At 38.9% G+C, this 17,799-nt stretch overlaps 1 protein-coding gene across 1 annotated transcript in view; it reads left to right on the top strand.

Annotated features, from left to right (window-relative positions):
* The first annotated feature begins 1,828 nt into the window (after positions 1 to 1,828).
* Positions 1,829 to 17,799, top strand: part of arhgap35 (Rho GTPase activating protein 35) — a 77,107-nt gene continuing 61,136 nt past the window's right edge. Inside the window, exon 1 of the mRNA XM_003228036.4 lies at positions 1,829 to 2,164. The gene's annotated coding sequence lies outside the window, so the exon portion shown is untranslated. The remainder of the gene's footprint in view (positions 2,165 to 17,799) is intronic.

Here is a 17,799-nt window from a genome sequence, read left to right as displayed (position 1 = left end):
CATCTTGCCTTTATCCCTGTTGAACTTCATTTTGTTTGTTTTGACCAATCATCTCTCTAATCTGTGAAGATTGTTTTGAATGCTGCTCCTGCCTTCTGGAGTATTAGCTATCCCTCCCAATTTGGTGTTGTCTGCAAACTTGATGATGGTGCCTTCTAACCCTTCGTCTAAGTCATTAATAAAAATCCTGAACAGAACCGGGCCCAGGACACAACCCTGCTGATGGCACTCCACTCATCACTTCTTTCCAGGATGAGGAGGAAGCAATGGGGAGAATCATCCGTCGAGTTCATTCACTTAACCAATTACAGATCCACCTAACTGTAGCTTTTCCTTGCCCATATTGGACTAGTTTCCCTGCCAGAAGGTCATGGGGGACCTTGTCGAAGGAAGGCCTTCCTGAAATCCAGATATGCTACATCCACTGCAATCCCTGCGCCTACCCAGCGTTTAAGTGTATTGAAGACAGAGATCAGATGAGTCTGGCATGATTTGTTTTTCATAAATCCGTATTGACTATTAGCAATGACCGCTAAGTGTTTGCAGACCACTTCCTTAATGATCTTTTCCAGAATCTTGCCTGGTAATTTGTCACTGTTTTTATTATTCTTGTGAGCCGCCCCGAGTTCCCTCGGGTAGATGGGGCGGGATATAAGAATAAATTTATTATTATTATATTATTATTATGGTTTCGATGTGAGGCTGACCGGCTGAAAACAAACATCTCTGCATTTTTTTTTACGTGTCAGGAGTGACTTGGAAAAATTGCAAGTCGCTTCTGGTGTGAGCGAATTGGCCGTCTGCAAGGACATTACTCAGGAGACATTGCCCGGATGTTTTGATGTTTTTACCATTCTTGTGGGAGGCTTCTCTCGTGTCCCCACATGGAGCTGGAGCTGACAGAGGGAGCTCATCCGCACTCTCCCCAGGTTCGATTTGAACCGGCAATCTTCAAGTCAGCAGTCCTGCCGGCACAAGGGTTGAACCCTTAGGTAAAGAAAGTAGGAGATGGAGGGTGTATCTACAGCAGGCATGGGCCAACTTGGGCCCTCGGGGTGTTTTGTTCTTCAATTCCCAGAATTCCTAACAGCTTCAGGCCCCTTTCTTTTTCCCCTCAGCCTTAGGCTGTTAGGAATTCTGGGAGTTGAAGTCCAAAACGCCACGAGGGCCCAAGTTGGCCCATGCCTGCTGTAGATACACCCTCCATCTCCTACTTTCTTTACCTAAGGGTTCAACCCTTGTGCCGGCAGGACTGCTGACCTGAAGGTTGCCTGCTTTATGGTGCCTTTCCTTCTCTGTTTGGCTCGAAAGGGAGCCTTGGGCGCAGCCTGACTTTTTGGAGGGGCGCGCGCATGCGTGGAACCGGCGAAGGGCTCTATAGCGTCCGCCTGCCCCGCCCCTTTCGCATTACAGAAGGCCAAAGCAAGGCGCGTGCACGAGCCGCCGCCGCCTCCTTCCCATCCTCATTCAAGAAACACCCTTTAAGGGGCGCGAGCCCCGCTCTCATTGGCTGTCCGGCGCGCACTCTGCTTCTTAGAAACCAATTAACGCTTCGAAAGCGAGCCCCGCCTTTTTAAATTTTTTTTCCTTCTTTCTCTGATTGGTTAGCTGCAAAAGCCTTGTCCCGCCCCCTCCTCCCTCAAGGCAGTAGCGTGCGCGCGCCCCCCTTTTTTCCCTCCCTTTCCCTTGTCTCGCTTGGCGCGCACGCGCACTCGGTGTCTTTTTTTTTTTTTTTGCTCTCTACTAGCGGTTCGGGGGAACTTGCCCGAGAGCCCCGCCCCTTTTTTCTTCCCCATCCAGTTTCGCTGGGGCTGCGCGCGCATGCTCCTCTCTGTCCCCTCCTCTCCTCTCTTCTCCAGCACGCGCATGCGCGCTCCCGCCGCTGCCTCTGCTGCCGCCGCCGCCTTGTGAGGCGAAAACGAAGCTGCTTCAGCCTCCGCCATTATTATTATCAGAGGCCTCCTTTTCTCTTCCCTTCGGCTTCTCTTTCCTTCCTTCCTTCCTTAGGCTTCTCCTCAGGAAGGAAGGAGAGAGAGGAAGGAAGGAAGGAAGGGAAGAAAGAGGGAGGGGAACATGGCGCCGCCTCCTTCTCCTCCCGCTGCCGCTTGGGCTCCTTCTCCGCCCCGCCCCGCCGCCCGCACCCGACCGAGACCACCGCCATCCGGTACGTAGCCTCGCGAACCAGGCCCCCGCCCGAGAAAGGGAAGGGAGGGAGGGAGAGAGAAAGAGAGGAACAATGAGGCGGCACTCCCCCCCCCCCCCGCCTCACCATCGCCATTGACTTTGGGCATCAGACCTTGGGGGGGGGGGGGCTTTTGTGTGGAGGGGCGAGGAAGGAGAGAGAGAGAGAGAGGGGGTCTTTTCTTCGCGAGGGGAGGGGCGCGGCAAGAAGAAAAGACCTTTCCCAAGAGGGGATTCGGGGGGGGGGGGGGCTCTCTGCCTCCCACAGATGCATCTACTATATACACACACACACACATAGATATCTACCCAATCTAATAGAATATATATATATATATATATATATTCTAACAGTTTGTCTATGTATATATATATTCTGCTTACACCTACATAGATGTCTACTCAATCTATATATTATTTATTTACTGTATTTATATACTGCTTTTCTCACCTCGGGTACTCAAAGCGGTTGACAACATAAAAAATGGCAAAATTCAATGCCTAACATACATATAAAACAAATCATAAAATCTAAAATAATAACATATAACTGAGTTAAAATCATTAAGATTATTAAACATAAGACAAAACAATATTTAGACATAAGGACATAGAATTAAACTATATAGAACTACATACACATACATGGATAGCTACTCTATGTATGTATCTTTCTACTACATACACATATCAGGATATTTACTCAATGTACTATATATCTTCTACATACACATACATAGATATTTACCCAGTCTGTTATACAGTAGAGTCTCACGTATTCAAGCTAAACGGGCCGGCAGAAGCTTGGATAAGCAAGTATCTTGGATAATAAGGAGGGATTAAGGAAAAGCCTATTAAACATCAAATTAGGTTATGATTTTACAAATGAAGCACGAAAACATGTTATACAACAAATTTGACAGAAAAAGTAGTTCAATACACAGTAATGTTATGTTGTAATTACTGTATTTATGAATTTAGCACCAAAATATTACGATATATTGAAAACATATGACTACAAAAATGACTTGGATAATCCAGAAGCTTGGATAAGCGAGGCTTGGATAAGTGAGACTCTACTGTATATATCTTTCTACTACATACACATACATAGATATCTACTCAATCTCTCTCTATATATACTACATGCACATACATAGATGTCTACTCAATCTAATATATATATATATATATATATATATATACACACACATCTCTCTACTAAATCAACTATATATTGTATATCCATGTCTGTTTACTAAATCATCTAATTATCTTCATCTTACTAAATCCACTACATTTATATATATATATATATATATATATATATATATATCTGCTAAATCTACTACACACACTACTCATTCTGCTATATATATACACATCTCACTACTAGATCCACTATATACGTATACACATTTTTTCTGCTAAATCTATATATATATATATATATATATATGCACACACATCATTCTTCTCAATCTGCTATATAGATAAACATTCCTCTACTAAATCTACTATATAGATATACATACATATAAATACTGTATGTATCTACTAAATCTGATATATAGTTACATCTTGCTACTAAATCCACTATATATATACTTCTCACTATTAAACCTATCCAACACACACATCTCTCAACTAAATCCACTATATATATGTATATCTACAAAATGTACTATATATATAGATCTTCTACTACTATCTACTAATACAAAATCTATATATATATAGACACACACAGATTTCTGCCTACTAAATATATCTACTAAATCTACTAAATCTTATATGTATAAATATACACACATGGACACACATTTCTCTCTACTAAATAAACACGTATATATTACTAAATCTATTATATATATATATATATATATATATATATATATATATATATATATTCAATCTATTATACACACCTCTACTAAATCTACATATATTTATATGAAATCTATATAAATACATTGCTTGCTACTGTATATATACATCTTATTATGAAATCTATATATATATATACAGTATATATATATATACACATGTACACACATTTAATCTCTATACATCTCTACAAAATCTATATCTCTATTAAATCTATATACATCTCATCAAACTACTAAATTTACTATATATGCACACGTGCACATATACACACACATACATATCTACTTCGTCTGCTCTCTCTCTATATGTATACATCCTCACACCCACATATATACACACATACAGTAGAATCTCACTTATCCAACACTCACTTATCCAACGTTCTGGATTATCCAACGCATTTTTGTAGTCAATGTTTTCAATACATCGTGATATTTTGGTGCTAAATTAGTCAATACAGTAATTACAACATAACATTACTGCGTATTGAACTACCCTTTCTTTCAAATTTGTAGTTAAACATGATGTTTTGGTGCTTTATTTGTAAAATCATAACCTAATTTGATGTGTAATAGGCTTTTCCTTAATCCCTCCTTATTATCCAACATATTCGCTTATCCAACGTTCTGCCGGCCCGTTTATGTTGGATAAGTGAGACTCTACTGTACTGTCTTTTCCCTGCATCTCCTCTTTGGTGAGATATGAAGAGGAAGTGGGGGTGAGAAGGGGAGTGTACATTACAGGACACAATCTGTTGAGTGCTGCTTCATAATATCTATTTACATCCTGCCTTTTCCTCAAGATTGGGACTCTTTGAGGGGTGGCTGGAAAGCAAAGATTCTCCTCTCCCTTCCCTTGTGTGGACTGGTCAACCAGTTAGGCTCCTTCCTTCCCTTCAGTGTCTCTGGGGTGGGTGTTTATAGGGTTTGGGTAGTTGTCGGTTCAGGAGACCCCCTTCTGAGAGGAGTGAGATTTGGGTGGACAGAACATGCTTGGGCTTGACATGATGGGTAGGGGTTTGCAGAGGAGCATATAGCAATCCTTGGGTGGGATGATTAGTCATCACTCCCCTTCCTCTGCCCTCAACCAACAGATATAACTTCATAGTATTGCCTGCAAACAAACAGAGGCTTGTTGCTTGGGGTGAAGGAATGGATGAAGGGCTGGGCCTGGGGAGGAATAACCCTGGAAGGCAGATGAATAGAATCATGCTTGCTATCTCTCCCATCCCTGGGTTGATGGTGGACAGGGCCTGTCAATAACCCTTCTGCTATTTTCCTCTTTTGTTGGTCTTGTTTCCCAGAAGCATGGTGGATGTGACTGGGCTGGAAGCAAATAGCCATCTGTTGTCACTTGCTTTCCTCTGCTCAGTTTTCTAAAGAAGTGGGGAACTTTTTCCGCCCTCTTTTGCAGCCACTCGCATGGTGCTGATGTCATGCCATAAGTGGAGGAAGCTGAGTCTTTGCTTTATGCTCCCTTGTGGTCTTGGGAATAATGCTTATGGCCCTTGTTTTCAGTTTGTGTGCGCATTCCATCATACTTTGTATGATATAATAGAGAACTGAGAGCACTTTTGTCTTCTTTTAGTGAGTGCATTGTTGCTCCCTAAATACCAAACATGTCTAGTTAGGTAAAATTATGAATATTTAATTCTTTTAGGGATATATTTTTATTAGAACGATAGCACTTCAAGATCTCCTTGCCTTCCTATCAATTTATAAGCGGTAGGGTTGTTGGAAACATGAGACATCTCCTTCAGTGTTTCGTTTTTATTGCTGAGAAGGAACATCTTTGAGCTTTTTGAATAAAAGGCACATTTTTTCTATATGTGCTTACCATGTGTGCTAGATAAAGGTGTAAAAGATTGAAAGAGGTTGTTCTTAACTTGTGGATATATTTAGGCTCACTGGAAGTTTTTTTGATATTGTTTATTATCATGATAATTTGGATTATCACCCTGAGAGTGTTGGTAGCACAGCAGAATGTGGCATGGTGAGCACCCATTTTACCTGCAAGGGAAAATACTTTTTCCTGTTTACTGTGCCTATTATTGCACTGGGACCCAAGTTTATATCAGAGTAGCCTTACATCAATATAAAAGTTATCCAGATATAGAAAGATGTGAGAATGATGGCAGGATGCAGTGTTAGAGAATACTGGCATCAGTTTTGAGACTTCTTCACAACATTCCTTTGTTTTTTACTAGATTCCTTTCATTCTTATATAATTGTGTGATCTCAGGATAGTTTCTGGATCTCCAGATCATATGCACTTTCTTGCTATAGTACTTTCCTGAAGAAGGTTAAAGTTGTGTAACCAAAGATCCATTGGCCTTTTGGTTTAAATTCTGTTCTCTTTAAATCAGTGGTTCCTAACCTGTGGTCTGTGGATCAGCAGTGGTCTGCAAGAACTAAAATATGGTCCGTGGCCTCACCGTTACTACTACAAATAATAAGACAGCCCAACCAAAAATATTTTTTTCTTTATGTTTTCATTTTTAGGCCTGTTCCTGGGTTTACTTGGGGTGCTGATTCAGAAAATTGCATTGGATAGATCACATCAGCTCTAGATTATTAAATCTAGATAATTAAATCTGTCGATGAGCAGATGTTGACTACTGGATGGCATGTGTTCTGTATCAGAAACTAGAGTTGATGTGGTCTGTCCAATACAATTTTCTGAATCAGCACCCCAAATCTAAAGTTGACCAAAAACTGATTTGTAACCCTTTTGGTACTAATGTTGGAGAGTGGTCCTTGGTCAAAGTGGTCCCTGGTCAAGTGGAACTTCCCAGAACAACTGACATAAATATACTTTTCCATGCACGAATATCAAATTATTTCAATACTTAAATAACATTTCTTGTTTATTTCTTTATTCCCAAGTTTTCACCTGCATTGAGGCATTGTTAAACATTACCCTTGTTTTAGCCACTTCTGAAATATGTTGGAAGGTGCACAGCAATCTCTGGTGTCTTCTCTGTAGCCAGTAATGGCATTTCAAGGACCCTAGCTGTATATTCAGAAGCCAGAACCTTATTTTAAGGATGCACCTGTTTTTTATAATAATAATAATAATAATAATAAACTTTATACCCCGCCACCATCTCCCAGAGGGACTTGGGGTGGCTCACAAAGCACTCAAGGTATAACATGCAAAATACAAGAACTGCAAAAACAAAAACATAAAACAATAAGCAGCCACCATAAACATTTCAACTTCTCATTGCCCCCTGATTAAAAACCGTAAAAATATAGCAATTGCTGCAGCTGAAAACAACAGTGATTGACCTCAATTTTGTAAAGTGCTTGTTAAGGAATTTGAAGGTACTCATATATATTTGTAAAGAATCTAAATATGGTCAAAGGTTTGTTGGAAAAACTATGTTTTGTGTGTGGAAGGCTTGGAGGGTGAGGGCTAGACTGATCTCCCTCGGGAGGGCATTCCAAAGTAGGGGGGGCACCACCGAGAAAGGCCCCTCTCTCGTCTCCACCAACCACACTTGAGATGAAGGTGGGCTTGAGAGGAGAGCCTCCCCGGTAGATCTTAAAACCTGTGCCGGTTCATATAAAGAGATGTAGACAAAGATAGATTGGATCTGAAGCATATAGGGCTTTATAGGTAATAACCTGCACTTTGAATTGGGTCTGGAAACTTATTGGTAGCCAATGTAGGTGCTTTAATAGTGGCATAGTATGCTCCCTATAACCAGCTCCAGTTAGTATTCTGGCCACCGACCTTTGCACTAATTGTAGTTTCTGAGCCGTCTTCAAAGGCAGGCCCATGTAGAGTGCATTGCAGTAGTCCATTCTAGATGTAACTAAGGCATGGACTACTGTGGCCAAGTCTAGTTAACTCTATCTGGGAAATCAAACATTTTGAACCAACAATTCTCATAATAAGTGGGAAATTGGATGTTGGACATACTGGTATTGTAAATCTAGTTGAATAAATGCGTTCTTGAGCATATTTGAAAGTTCTCCTCACCTACCTTCTTGAATTAAATTCAAGGTCTCATGTAATTTTTTTTAGTTCTAATTACTGACACAGCTCCCTGAATCTAATTACATCTATCTGCTTAATCTTGGGCAGAGAAAAATAAACTGGATGTGAACCTTTGATGTTGGCAGCAACAGAACCCGAGGGAGTTATTTGGAGGATCCTTCGGTTCAAAATGACTACCTAGTGCATTGCTTTAAATTTAGATATTATACATACCATATAGTCCTGCCCAATTCTGGCTATGTCTTGGGTCAGTCACCAAACAAAAACACTCCTTTATGCTGCAGCTCAAAATTTATTTTCATCATTGGGGCAGTCATAAGGTTCTAATTGCAGAGGATGTTTGGAGAAATCTTAGCAAGGACCCAGAGAGCAAACATTGCACTTTAGTTGCCTTTGCTGTCAGTAGGAAATTAGTTTGATCCTAAAAGGTTTTCTTAGATCCATCTGTATCTGAGTGTTCTGGCATTCTGGTTTGAAGAAATAAGTTGTTCTTTCTTTAGCAATTTCTGAAAATATTGCCAACAGCACATTTTCAGGATGTGGCAGCAAATAGCTTTTTTGGCCCCTTGTGGACTGAAGCCTTGGACCTGGCTTTGTACCACTATTCATATTTTGAGAACAAAAAATTAGTGTGTGCTTCTCTGTGAGAACATTTTATATAATCAAGGAAATACACAGCTTTGTAGAGAGCTGGTTTTCCCTTGTGATCCCAAGCTGGGTATCTAGTTTAGTAAAGCTTTTGGAGGTGCTCCTGTGCCATTCTAAGAGTTGATGGCAAAGAAGGAATTCCAGAAACAATGGTTTCTTACTGTACTGACAGTTTCAAGAAATCCCAAAGGTCACATTTTCTTGGGTAGTTATGTATGCTTGTTGCTTGGATTCTTTGCAACACATACCTACAGACAAAGGTGCAGCACTTTTATGCATTGACTTGTCTTTGATAGATAAAAATGGGATGTGGAGAGTATGCTTGAACCAAGGCAGTAAGTAATTAGGTATTGTTTCAAATAATCTTTGCAAAATATAACTTAGAATTCAACATTGGAAAGTTAGGCAGTTTGGGTACGTTCTGTGTTTGTCTTGTAAAAGGTATTCTGAGGCAACGAGACAACATTTTTCAGTCATGTTTGGCTCATACAAAGTATTCTTTTTGTATGGAAAGTACCTGTGATTCCTATAAAAGCATGTGGAATTTCTTTATGTAAAGCAATCCAGACATTACTTTGCTTTTCTTCCTGGTACTACTATTCTTAATGTGTCTCCTTGGAAGGAAGCACAGTTTCCTTATGTTAGCAATAAGCATTTTAGGGCTGCAGCTTAAGCATGTTTAAAAATGCCTACAGTGCCAAATGTTTTTCACGTAGCCATTTTGATCTTCCCCTTAAATAGCTATTGAATTAATATTTTGAATTATTGTGTTTCAGGAGTAAATTGACACTTGGTTATAAGTGGTTTTAGCCTTGTTGGTTTATTATTTAAAACTCTATAACTGGCTATTTGCAAATGTATTATAGTAGAGATTTTTCCCATGCTCCGGAATCCTACGGTTAAATTCTTTTTGCGGTATTTTCAGCATTATATCTTCCTGAGCCATTTTAACATTGTTACCTGAAATATCCTGTTTTTTGAGACTCCCCATCTTTCCTTTTCCTGAAATTTAATTCCTTTCCCATATACTTATCAAGAAACCTCTTGGTTGCCTCTAGCCTATTTATCTATATATATAAAAGAGTGATGGCATCAGGGCAGTGGACAAAACAACAAAACTACAGGCCCCCTAACCTCGAAATTTGACAACACAACCCATCATTCACGGCTCTAGGTTGATACAACAAAAAGAAAAGAAAAATAAAGTCCTAATTACAGGGAGAGGAATAATAGTTTTTATCCAATTGCTGCCAGTTTGGAGGCTAAGCTCCACCCACTTGGTCTCCTAGCAACTCACTCAGCCCAGGGGACAGGCACAGTTAGGCCTCATCCACAGATTATCTGATTTTAACTGGATTATATGGCAGTGTAGACTCAAGGTCCTTACAAACAGCTATATAACCCATTTAGAATCTTATATTATCTGCTTTGAACTGGATTATCTTGACTCCACACTGCCATATAATCCACTTCAGTGTGCATACTAAACATAAAGACAACCATACAACAAACATTCAATACCACCACTACCTCAACAATTTCTCATCAACACCACCAGACAACGCCACAGCAACGCGTGGCCGGGCACAGCTAGTTTTCATATAAATAGTTATTGCATCTAAAAGATGAACTCATAAATTTTTCTTCTTATGTAATTAAAATAAAAGAAATTGAATCCTTTGCCTTAGCATAGCTTTTTGGAGTTAGGTACATTTTATTGAACTTAAAATTCGTTTTATAATTTATAATTCTGGTTTATAGATCAGAGATAATACAACTTGTTCAGTATTGAGCAAGGTATTGTGTTGTGAAAGGTTTTCATGGCTGGAATCACTGGGTTGCTGAGAGTTTTCCGGGCGGCCATGTTTCAGAAGCATTTTAATATAATAATAATAATAATAAAACTTTATTTATATACTGCTCTATCTCCCCGAAGGGACTAGGGCGGTTTCCCTGCGAAACAACATACAGTAACTTAACACAGCAAAATAAACACATCGTTAAAGCAGCATGTTCCAGAAGCATTTTCTCCTGTTTCGCCCTCATCTATGGCAGGCATCCTCAGAGGTTGTGAGGAAACAAGGCAAGTGGGTTTATATAACATTGAATGGCCTTTCAGCTTCAAAGCCTGGCTACTTCCCATCTGAGGGAATCTTTTGCTAGGAGGTGTTAGCTGGCCCTGATTGTTTGTCTGGAATTCAGGGCCAGTTAACACCTCCAACAAAGGATTCCCTCAGACAGGAAGCAGACAGGCTTTGAAGCTGAAAGGCCATTCAGTGCTATTCAAGGTGGTCAACTGCAACATTCAAACTTGCCTCAAACAGAGAAGAGTTCTTTCTCCCACCCTGGAGATTCTACAAATATATAAACCCCACTTGCCTAGTTTCCTACAGACCTCACAACTTCTGAGGATGCCTGCCATAGATGTGGAGAAAATGCTTCTGGAACATGGCCACACAGCCCAGAAACTCTCAGCAACCCAGCTTTAAGAATTGTTTGGAACTGGAAAGATGCCACCAAATATTTTAAAGGCATGAAACATAAATGACACAAGTGCAGTGGCCATTGTAATAGACAAATGTCTTCAAGCATATCAGTTACCAGGGTAAGCAAGATGTTTGGCAATCCTCATTGTAATGTTTTTAATCATGATAGATAGGATTTTTCTAAGCCTGGATAGGTTTTTATTGTTGACTAAGCATTTAAAAATAATAGGTTGGTTTGGACACAAGACCAAACTTGGGTTGGCACTATGTGAAAAGCCCCCTGCTTGTTATCTCCTCTTCTCTCATATATCCCAATTTCCCTCCTCTTCTTACCCTGCCTGATTAGTGGGAACTGTAGCTGTCCCTCTGAGCCAGGCGAGTCATGCCTTGCATTAAAATGCCAGTGTGTGGAGATTAGTATGCATGAGGGAGGAGAGCTCATGAGCACATGCCTCATTCATGTTTCACTCAAACTGTGGAATAGTTACTTTTTTGTGTTTTTTGGATGATAACTACCAGAATTTCATGGTAAAAAGCTGCGCTGGCTGGGCAATTTTGGGAATTGCAGTACAAAAATGTAACTTTCCCAAACATTGGTATCAGCATACTGAGATTGTTAGAGGGCTGGGTTCTGGGTTATATGTATTTATACAGTCAACCTTCTGTATCCGTGGATACACAGATATGATTTCGTTTGAAAGTGTTTGAATTATGCAGAATTTTTAGGAAATGCAGGAGGATTGTCATTTGTCACTAGGACTGCTATATACGTACTTCTGAAAATGAAATAAAGAAGGGTAGGACACACATTGTCTTTGGAGTATACTTATTGAAATTAACAAGACTTTAATAATTTTATTCTTGTAATAACTTTATTCTTTTAACCAGTCTGAATTATTGTTTCATTTGCTTAAGATTATTATATACTGTTATCAATGAATAATGCAGACAAGGCAAGCAGATGTCCAGAATCATCTTTATTAGGTCCAACTAAGTTGTGACAAAATTGGGCAAGCTTTTGGGTTTTTCAGTAAATATAAACGTATTGTAAGTATAATTAGAGTATTGTATCCTGAAGGAAAGAGGTACTTCTCTCTCCAAAAAAGGGCAAAGGTATATAGTTTCTTGTAGACCTGTACTTGAGAAAGAGAGAGAGAGAGAGAATAAGAGATAATTACTGAGATTACTGAGAGAGAACCTTCATCAGCCAGGGTAGAAAAATACTGGAGAAAACCTTTTGTAGTCACTCTACTACCATACACAAAATAAACTAGTGCTTTTCTGGTAGCTAGCATGAGCAATTGTGTCTGCTATGAATCTCAGTATTCCTAGTTTGTATGAAAGTTCTCCAATAGTTAAAAATCTTACATAGCCAGCAGTGTTAGGAAAATATTAGGAGAGAGTATTCTTATAGAATTTATTCTTTATTTTTTGCTCTTTCTTTCCAAACAATTATAAAAAATTCTTAGTTGTTATTATTTGTAATACAAGGGAGAAGATGTTTTTTTTTATCAAGTCTTTTTTATTAAGTTTTGACATATTAGTGTACATATATACATAAAGATTGTGCACACAGATATACTAGGGAAAGGAAAACCTACAAGGAGAAAAGAAGAAAAGAGAGAAAAAGAAAAAAAAAAAAGAAAGAGAGAAAAAAAAGGGAGGAAAAAAAAGAGAAAGAAAAAAGAGAGAGAAAAAAAAACCAACAAGAATAACAAATACATTGAATCACAAAACAAGTTTAAAATATCGGTGGAGAAGATGTTTAAGTGATGTCATGTGTTACTACTTTTAATATAAAAAGAGAAACCTACATTTCCTGCCTGGTGCCTACAATATCTGACAGTAGTAAATGCTTTTCATTATTCTGTTTGTCACAGCAGTTGGTTTTTTAAATGTTTTCTTTGCAGTGCAAAATGTGACAGACACACCAATATAGATGAAATCTAATTTTGTGCTATTTGATTAAATGAAACCAAAGGGATGTTTCTGTCCTTGTTTATGGCATCCATAGAAATCAGGTTACTTTCCTATGATGCCAAGTTTTTGTGAATTCCTGGCGAATTTTAACTTTCAGAAAAATCCAGTGTATCTAGCATAGTATACTGTACCCCTCAGAGAGGTGACAATATTAGTCTTTTTTTATTCACCAGTTTATTAGGTCCTTCTGTTATTTTGAAAGTTGCTGGATGGTTTTCCCTCTCTTTCTTTTGTCCTGTGTTTAACACAGTTGCATCTAATCCATGGGCATTTGTTTTCTGTTTCTGGTGAGGAGCGGGTAACATTTCTCTGGAGCGTACTATGAGTAGTCCTCTTTTGGATGGAGAGATTCCTCTTTATGATATTCCCGGCTGCCTCTTTCCTCTGAGATCTGTGTTTCTCGATCTGAAAGATGCTCAGTAAAATAATGTGTGTGGGCTCAGCTCTTGTCAGTGGGAGACAGGAACTGGCCGTCACGCTTGTCTTCTATGCAGCAATAGGAGTCTTTCTTCCTGAACCAGAGCCAGCCTAATAATTTTGCCTGACCCAAGACTGGGCTGTCTTGTGCTTCACAACGAAGAGGAGTTTGCCCAAGTGATCTAAGTGTAAAGTTGGTTGTATCTGTACTTCATTAAGGCTAATATTTCATATGAACCAGAGTTATCAAATCCAGACAGAAAAGTATTTGCTTTTGGTAGTTGATTTTCTTCTGTCAAAGAGGCATAGTTTGAGAAGAATAAAAGCCTTGTGGAATTACTCACAACAGAAGTTGGTTAAGTCAGACAAGTCTTTTATTTTTACACTAACCACCATATCACAGGCAACCAGGAATTACTTTAGTGAAAACATAGAATTTCATACAGGTGATTGAGTGGGCTGGCAGAAGAGGAACATACCTAGCCCAGAAACCAAGTGGACTGCTAGAGGAGGAAAGGTACTTTTTTCCAAGCCCTGTGCAGTGCAGAATCTTAGCCCCACACTCTGTTTTTGTTCTTTTCTTTTTTCAGCCAAAGATGCTTCCAGATTGGTGGGAACTGGCAACAAATAACTGCCAGTTCTCACTCATTTGAGATTGAAATGGAGTTTATGTTAGGCACCTTCCACAGAGCTGAATAAAATCCCACATTATCTACTTTGAACTGGAATATATGGCAGTGTGGACTCAGATAACCCAGTTCAAAGCAGATATTGTGGGATTTTCTGCCTTGATATTCTGGGTTATATGGCTGTTTGGAAAGGCCCCTAGGTTTTTTTTTAAAAAAAACCCTGTACATATTTGTGAATCCAGAGAGAAATACTATTGACTTTATACATCTAGAAATGCATCCCTTAGTCTTTTGCTGATATATGAAAACCCCAATGAAGTGAACACTGTCAAATGGTTCTGAATTAGAAGTGGTGCTATTTTTAAAGGATATATTCTTTAGTAGATTTTAGAGTGGGTTTTTCTTTGCCCTAAATTTCATACTGACCTTGCTGATAGAAGATGTCAGATGAATTCTTGACTGCTGGAAAACGTCAACTTCTTGTTAGGTGAGCTGTTAGCAGATTGAAGGCACAGTCCGCTGGGAATATCTTGATTGCAAGTTTCTGTGAAATTAAAGGAAAGCGGGAGCTATGCTCTTGTACAGCACCTATTCATTTCACTGGGGCATATGCAGATAATGTTCCCTAGTGGCTTGCTTCCCTTCTCTTCAGTTCATTTGCTAAATTTACAGCTGTCATTTTGGAGGCTAGGTTCCATCTCTAAGTTTCCTGGTTATAATTCTTTTCATCAGTAATTCCTTGTCTTTCCAAAAAACATACCAAAACATTTGGCTGTTGAATATACCCCCAATGGTGAGAAAACCAGCCTGTGATACCCTGAAATACTCCTTTGCTGCGTTGGTCATCCCCGTCCCTTGGCAGTGTAATGACCTGCTGGGGAAAGAATCCCGGATGCTTGACTCCTTTCCAAATCTTCCACCATCTGAGCTGTTAGATGCTTTGGAGTCCTCAGATGCTACAATGGCAGCAGTTCTTCAGCAAGCTATAGAATGCCTCACATTATTTGCTTGATTCTTAAAGATTTGATACCTAATTCAATTCCTCTGAGAATGCAGTTGGGATTATAATAAGGGATGGAAATAATAGGGCCAAATCCAGGTCATTGCATTTTCTCATACTGCTTGGATTTTGGTGTGGAAGCTAGAATTTCCTTTGGTAGTGGCAGATGTGTTTGGCTTGTGTGTCCTTAGTTTTTCCGAATACAGAATAAAGCCTTTTTGTTGTTGTTCATAGTTCATTGAACTGGAACAATACCAAGGTATAGATGATCAGAAAAGTGTGCATTGCGTACAAATCATGGGCAGATGAAGCTTGGCCCTACAGATGCTAAGTGCTATATAGGCCATTATTCGAAATAAGGCTGGGTGAAATGAATAGGCATTCCCCAGTAGTACTAAGTAATTAAGTAGCCTGAAAAGCGTTGAGGAGTACAGGATGATAACAAACTTCAGAACTTGGTGCGTATGCCTCAGCATCTTAATTGGCATCCTCGATATACCCATGCTGTACAATGGGAATTCTTGACATTCTTATTTGGTGATACAAAAAGACTTGGACTGTCTTATTAGTAAAAATAGTGGTTTAAAGATTAGAAACAGATTTGTCTCACTGTTGCTGTGGACATGTGACACTGTATTTTCAGGGCGGCTTCTTGATGGAGTGAAAAAAAAAATACACATAAGAATGTTCAGATGTGTATGAAACCTAACACTTTTATTCTATTCCAGTATATCTTTCCTAAATTCTCATATTGTGATGCAGATGACACCCCTTACTCTAGTTTATCTGAGCATGTGTTGAAATCATGTGGAAAATATATGAAGAGTTTTCATATGATTAAATGGGCAGAAAGGGATAAATAATACTTATTCAAGCAGGGACTGCAATATAGCACCTACTAGCAATTTTTGAATTACATTCAATTCTTGTAGCTAAAAAAAAGAAAAGGAGTGGAAGCTTAGAGAACATTATCAAAACAGAAAACATTCAAAGGGGTGTTTTGAATGCAATTTCCTGCTTCTTAGCAGGGGGTTGGACTGGATGGCCCATGAGGTCTCCTCCAACGCTATGATTCTATGATTCTACATTCTGGCTCACTCTAGCTTAGTTATAGATAGCTTCCTAAAATCTGTATGACTTACCAGTGATGTGGTGTGTACGTAGTTTTCAGAAGACGATAAAAAAACAAAGGAGTATTGTAACATTTTTTGGCTGACCAATTTATTTAGCACGTGCTTTCATAGACTGCAATCTACTTCCTCACATACGTTGATGGAATACAGTATTCAGGCCTCAGTTTATATGAATAGTTATTTTAGTATTAGAAAGGTATTTTTTTAAGTACAGTAGAGTCTCATTTATCCAACATTCACTTATCCAACGTTCTGGATTATCCAACGCAGTTTGCCTACTGCCACGATCCACAGCTGTTTCTTTAGGCAGCAAGAATTGAACTTTTTATGGATTTAATTTCCGACAATGTTGCTACTGTAAGTTAATTTTATGCAATTCTATCTTTATTTGTAGTCAGATTGTTAGTAGCCAATGTTTTTTAGTCAATCATTTCAATATATTGCACTGTTTTGGTGCAAAATTCATAAATACAATAATTACTACATAATGTTACCATGTATTGAACTGCTTTTTCTGTTGATTTGTTGTAAAACATGATGTTTTGGGTGCTTAATTTGTAAAATCATAATGTAATTTGACGTTTAATAGGCTTTTCCTTAATCCCTCCTTATTATCCAACATTTTCGCTTATCCAACGTTCTACCGGCCCGTTTATGTTGGATAAGTGAGATTCTACTGTACATAGTCTGGTACTACTTATAAGACTTCAGTTAAAGCTCTTGAGAAGATCTAGAAGTTGTGAAGATTACTTGATCCTTTTAATGGAAGGGTTTGTGAAGTTCAGAGGACTTACCATGCCTGGGAAAATCAAAATGCAGCTGGTGTAGCTGTCTTCTTTCTGTCTCATTTATCTTTTTAAATAAGTGCTGCCAAAGTTATGGAGCTTTGTCGCCTGAAGAACAAAGCAACCAGACAATGTCCCATCTGCTGGTATAGTACACCCCTTACACAAAGGTGACATAAATTGCCTACTGTTACCTTTCAGAACAATCTAGAAGAAAATGGTTCTCTTTCACTGAATGAGAAAGAATTGCAGTATTTGGTAGCACATGAATGAAGTAGTCATTCTGCGGTTTTGAAAGTAATGAGCAGCCCTGCTTCCAGACGTTGTATTCCTTTACCTGGTAGTAGTTGATGCAGCTGACTTTTACTTTTATCGTACTAGGGAAATTGAGCACGAAAGCGGTCCCCATTATGCTTTGTATGAGAGATAGAAATGGAATAAACAACAAGGGCTAGGATCTGGTGCAACCTTCAGTAACTGTATACAACATACTTCAAATGTTCCATTTGCCTTTGTTTTGAGATCTATTGACTGTGTATGTATAGATGCATGCTTGCTGAAATTTAATAAGCATGGCTAACTAATTGCAGAAATGTTAAATTGGCAACATTTTTTCCTTTTGAACTTCCGTTTTTATGGTGTGGG

Source organism: Anolis carolinensis, unplaced genomic scaffold (assembly GCF_035594765.1).
Source record: "Anolis carolinensis isolate JA03-04 unplaced genomic scaffold, rAnoCar3.1.pri scaffold_10, whole genome shotgun sequence".
NCBI lineage: Eukaryota > Metazoa > Chordata > Lepidosauria > Squamata > Dactyloidae > Anolis > Anolis carolinensis.
Note: the sequence above shows the minus strand (reverse complement) of the source record. Positions and strands in the feature narration are given on the sequence as shown.